We start from the raw sequence: 6,405 nt of genomic DNA on the forward strand, positions 1-6,405 counted from the left end.
ATATCATCTCAAGATCACTTTTGGATTAGGTACTTACTTAACACTTCATAAAAATAATACTCATATGTGCCTGAGATTTCTTTGCCCTAATACTTACCCTATCTCTTCCCTTTTCTGTTTGCAAGTTCATTGCAACATAAACACAAAATTCACATTTGAGAAACACTGTGAGCAAAGTCCTAAGAGCCACAAAGAATAAAAATGTAGCTCTCTAGTATGTACTTACTTTGCGATCTGCCTGTGAATAACATCCCTGGCCATTTTTCACAAGGTGGTGAAAGTATGACTTCCCCTGTGCACAATCTATTATTTTAGGAAACAGCATTGTCATTACAGAAATACGATTAATGTAAAACCGTGCTGTGAAAACCAGAACAGAGTGCCATAATAGAAATTTCAATAGCATCATCCTTAATTTGTTTCTGATTTTATATACATCAGAATTTTAATAATTAGATTTTTGGTCATATATTCTACCCTTTTTCTAATCAACTCTTACCCTAGATTTCAGTGATATTTAGATTATTTTAGCTGATAAATGTCACAATTTACGGTTCCCATCTCACAGGAGACTCTAGGGAGAGTCATCATTAACTTTAGTAAATTATTGGTTACAGTAGTTCAAAGAGATTTGTGGATGCAAGTTGTTACAAAGCTTTCTCCAAACCATGAAATGAACATTAAGAAGCATTTTTGCCTATTTATATTTCTATTTATGCATGTGGAATTATTGTGGTTTGTACCCAAAAGGTTACTTTTTTGCTTATAAAAGCTTTTTCAGCAACTGACAACACTACATCTAGGTGTCTTTTAATTTTGCTCCCTGCAAATATAAAATGCTCTTTCTTTTCTCTGAACCACAGAGGTGGCAATAACTGATGTCTGGTGTCTGTGCCATCCTAATCATCTTCACTCAGTTCCCACTCCCTCAATGCCACCCTCCTCCACCAAATACACACACACACACACACACACACACACACACACACCCCAGATAGAGTAATAATACAGACAGTCTCCGTTGACCTAAATTAACCACCTACGGACAGTTACCACTGCTGGGTAGCCCAATGGGCATGGGGACTTCCTTCTCTCTGGTAGATTTCCCCTCCTTTTCCCATACCTTTGTCAAGGCCTGTTCCTGTGCATAGGTTTTCTCTCAACTCTTAGCTCTGCACAGTCTTCTAAACCTGGGCTCTGTTCCAAACCCACCTGCCAGCAGGCCCCTACCCCAGAGTGGCCATAGGCTAGGCTTACAAGAGCCTGGTCTAGTTTCCCCACACAAACCTAGATAAACTTGCTCCTGCATGAATTATATCCACCCCTTGGCTGATATATGGTGCCTATGAACTGAGCCTGAGTAGTTAACAGATCCAAAAGAGGGAGTCAGTGGTGGGAAATAAAGGCAAAAAGAGAGCTGACAATAAAAGTAACTTTTACAAAAGGATTTTATTTTTTCATGACTGGCTATAGTCCAAACTTCTAAAAATCTTTAAAAAGATTTTATGCTACATTTAAAGATAAACCAGTGTTGGAAAAAAATTATAGTTATAGGCCTGAGATGGTGGTGGGGGAGGAGAGAAAGCCCTGATACAAACTAAAGGAAACAAAATAGATAAACCAACTCTTGAGTTCAGTTGAAGAAGGAAGGTCACCAGGAACAAGTCCTAGGCTTAGAAGCACTTCAGAGAAAGTACTGCTCCCAGACCTCTTGTCCTCTGCTCTCAAGTCTAGAATGCCTCTAATGCCAGTTTTTAGCACGTAGCATCAGTCTTAGCTCTGCCAGAAGCCTGCCTTGGGAGCTTGGAGAAGGAATGCTAAAGTATTAGAAGATGTAATAACACAGATCCAACACAATAGAGTAAAATATGTTGCTAGACAACTAAGTTAGAAATTTATTTTTGCCCCTCTTATAATGACTATCTTTTATAGGAATTTGAGTAGTGTATTATGTTTCAAGAACATTGTGACTTGAATTAGCCTCTGCAAACCTGTATTTTTTTGCATATAGCTGATTCTCAAGAAGTCCCAGGTTTGAAGATCTATGGAATGCAGAGAATTGTTTCATTTCCCATAGAAAGGAGAATTTAACCTTCCCCCCACAATATTTTAATAAATACTTAAAGAATATGGAGGTTTCTTTCTGTGTGAATGAAACATTAGTCATTGAGTACATTTCCTTATTTGGCTGATGATGAAGGTTTTATTTCATTCTATAATAATAGCCTGCCTGTGGGCTATAGGAGAGAAGGATAATAAAGAAAAGGTAAAAGATGAAAATGCCCCAAGATTAAAAAGAGAGACTTTGAGGGGGTCTTTATAGCAGTTTGTTGAGCAATGCAAGACTGTGGACTTTTCCAAGTGCTAAGCTGCTAGAATTGAAATCAGTTGCATTAGCAAAAACAGTGGAAGCAGCAACCACCATCCATTATAAACACCTCTGCAACAACAGTTATTCTGGGCTAGGTTCTGAGATAAGAGTCTTACATACATTGTCCTATTTCACCCTTACTTTAGTCCTATGAGGTAGTTTTTCTCAACCTTATTTTTCATTCAACGATATGTAGACACAAGGTTACTCATTAATTTATCCCAAGTCTCACCAATTATAAATGGCAGAGGTGGAATTTGGGCCTATTTCCAAATCCCATCTTGTTTTAAGCAAGCACTGCTGCCTTTCAGGGTCCAGGAAGGTACATGAAATATGTGCTCCTGAAAATTTACTTATTTCCATTTTTGGGTTTTTTTTTTCCTGCTCTTATTTTCCAAGTTCCTTTCGGAAAGCTATAATCTTGCTTTAGCTAAATAAAGGGGTAAAGAAGTTTCTTTCTCAATAAAGACAGTGGAGTGTTGTTACTCATCTTTATAGTGGTTTTGCTGCTAACATGCTGTTTGAGTTTTGAAAAATGTATCTTTAGGGCACACGAATTCCTTTTTTTTAATTTTTTTTTAATGTTTATTTATTTTTGAGAGAGAGAGGCAGATTGTGAGCAGAGGAGGGGCAGAGACACAGGGAGACACAGAATTGAAGCAGGGTCCAGGCTCTGAGCTGTCAGCACAGAGCCCAACGCGGGGCTCAACCCCACAAACTGAGATCATGACCTGAGCCGAAGTTGGACACTTAACCGACTGAGCCACCCAGGCGCCCCACGAATTCCTTATATGTGTACTGATGAGGCTGGTCTGGAGATCTTGGAAGTCTGTGATGTTCCACGAGGAGAGTCATCTCTCTTAGAACCCTGAAAAGTCAGGGCAACTGGGACTGAAAGGTGAAAACTCCTTGGGCAGGTGATGGAAAACCATCAACGTGCTCCCTTCCCGACTGCAGTTTTCCTTCACAGTTGGTATCCATTTGATTCAACCCCTCAGATCCCAACGGACAAAGTGTTACACAAACATCATCGGTGACACGTCAGGAAGAGGAGGGGGAGAACTATATAAGTAAATAATGTGAGAGTGGAATTGGAAATTTTCTGGCCTTTGGAGCTCCCTTGAGATTGCCGATTTGGACCACACAGGGCTCCCGGGGTTGTAAAACAGCAAACCACAACACGGTGTCCACTTGAAGCCTTTCACCACAGCGCATTGGGCCAGAAGCTGACTAGCCAAAACTCCTGCACAGAACTGCATGGCCAGGGTGGCCTCTAGAAATCCCGACCGCACTCCTCACTCCAGGGTGGGCTCACGAGTCCTCTGGGCTCACCATTTCCAGAGGCCCCCGGAGGACTTGTATCCATCAATGTCGAATTTTCCGTAAGTATGCTGCAAGATGCACAAAAGGGTACAAAAAAGAAAGCAGAGTGTGTTTTCCATAAAGTTTAGTTTATTCACTTAAAGGACTGCCCTTTATTCTGTTTTCTTTTCCTACTTTTTAAAATGAACATGTCCTTTCTCTTGTGAAATTACAGTGAGCATAAATGGGAGATTGTATATGCAGTTTATGTTCTCTGCTTGGCAAGCCTGTATCAGGTTTCAAACTCATTTTTGAAATTTCACTGACCTGTGAAATAGGATACAGTGGGACCTGTTGTTTAAAGGCACACAGGTGGGATGAAACTTCCAGGATCGTCCAGCTACACGAATGAGGCTGTGAGGTTTCAACCTGCAAGAGGGAAACCCCTGAATGATCTGTACTGTTCGGAGATTTGAGCCATTTTCCCCAGGTCTGTGTTTTTGGATCTCACTTTATTTCTACCATTCTGGGGGTGATTCGACAGGCTTAGAGCAAAGCTCAATTTGTCAAGGGCTGAAAAAATAAAAATAAAAAATGACCAAGACTTATTTATAGATACTCAGATTTAACTTTTAAACCTCTATAAGACAGGATGCTATTCTTTTATTTCTTTTGATGATTGCTCTTGATAGCCACTGTAACCTGATTTTTACCGGATACAGATAATGATACAGGTAGGAACAGGAGGCCAGTGATAACCAAGCCACAATTTCTGAATGCATACTATGTGCAGAACAGTTATTCATTTATTTTCCCCTAAGACCACAACCGCTGAAATTTGAAAAGGCAGAGAAATGCAGCTTAATGTGATGTGTAAAATGGCAGAAATAACAAGGATTTCAGCATCCCATAAATCTGACTCTTGAATCCTAGCTCAACGATGGCTTTGGACAACAAAGTGAATTTTTTTTCTCACATGTAACATGAAGCCAACAGTGATAGTCCATGGAGTTATTATGAGAAATGCATAGTATAACAGGTGCAAAGTAGTCTGTTTAACACCTCCTGTAGAGGAGGAACTCAATATTTCACTGGATAACTTTATCAAGTTCATGATTTTTATAAGTAGCAGAGCAGGAGCTCCAGTCTCTGGATCGCAGTCTGTGATCCTTGCAAGATAGCAAGAATAACTGGCTCACTGAGCAGGCTGAGCTCAGTGGGGCATAAGCCTGACATTGTTGTGGTTTTCTCCATTCACTAGCTTTAAATATTCTGTCAAAGATCCCTCTCTCTTCCCTTAATGATATCTCAGGGAGGTTTCATAGCATTAGACTCACAGATATAAAGATGTCCAGTGAATTTAGTCTGGCCAGTTAAAAGTCTCAATATATCCCTTTCAGACAGTGACCTCGTAGGCCCTCAATTGCCACGTCAATATTGGTAAGACTCACTTTTACAACCAAATTGGGAAATTCCCTCCCTGCTCTGGCCAGCCTGCTGTGCAAGTGTGAACGTTCGAACAATGCTCTGAAGATGAACAGGAGCTAGAGGGTGAGGTTGGACCATAGCTGTACTGTATTCCTGCTAATTTGGCACAGTTCCTGTCCAAATTTATTATTTTTTTTCTTCTCTACTACTAAAGAACAGGATTGTATTAGTCATCCATTGCTGTGCAACTAATTACCACAAACATAGAGCATAAAAGAAAACACACTTGTATTCCCCAGTTTCTGTGGGTTAGGAATCTTGGCATAACTTAGCTGGAGTCTCTGACAGGGTCTCTCAAAGTTGCATGCAACATGTCAGCTGGGTCTGCGATCTCAACCAAAGTTCCATGGGGAGGGGAGATGCTTTTGTTAGCTTTAAGACTGAGGCTTTCAATTTCTTGCTGCCCAACAGCCAGAAGCTCTCCTCATCTCCTAGAAGCTCCCCGCAGTTCCTGGCCACATGGGCCTCCCAACATAAGCAGCCCACAACAAGAAGCAGCTTGCTTCTTCAAGGCCAGCAAGGGGTGAGAAAATCCAGCCACATGGGTGCTAGAATCTTACGTAACATATCATGTAGTCACACATGTGTAATCACGTGATCTTATCCACATTGCCACATTCTATTGTTTATAAGCAAGTCACAGGATAGAAGTAAATCACATACAAGGGGAGACAACCATAAAAGGAAATGAATTTCCTAAGGTGGAACTCATGGGAGAGTCCCCTAGACATTGTAGGCCACATGAGCATATTAGAGGAAATACAGCAATCCCTTATTCCCTTGTGAAAACTTTGAGCTGAAAAGAAATTGAGAGCTCCACAACAATGTCACCAAACTCTACAGAACAATTTTGGTGGAATTAGAAATCACAGAACACTCATAAGAGACTCATAAAAACTGAGAACAAACTGAGGGTTGATGGGGGGTGGGAGGGAGGGTAGGGTAGGTGATGGGTATTGAAGAGGGCATCTTTTGGGATGAGCACTGGGTGTTGTATGGAAACCAATTTGGAAATAAATTTCATATATTAAAAAAAAAGAAAGAAAAAAGAAATCACAGAACACAATGGGGCGCCTGGGTGGCTCAGTCAGTTAAGCATCCAGCTTCGGCTCAGGTCATGATCTCAGGGTCTGTGAATTCAAGCCTCAGACTCTGTGCTGACAGTTCAGAGCCTGGAGTTTGCTTCAGATTTTGTCTCCGCCTCTCTCTGCCCCTCCCCTGCTCGCACTCTGTCTCTCAAAAAT

This window comes from Felis catus, chromosome C2 (genome assembly GCF_018350175.1).
Source record: "Felis catus isolate Fca126 chromosome C2, F.catus_Fca126_mat1.0, whole genome shotgun sequence".
In the NCBI taxonomy this organism is placed as follows: Eukaryota; Metazoa; Chordata; class Mammalia; order Carnivora; family Felidae; genus Felis; species Felis catus.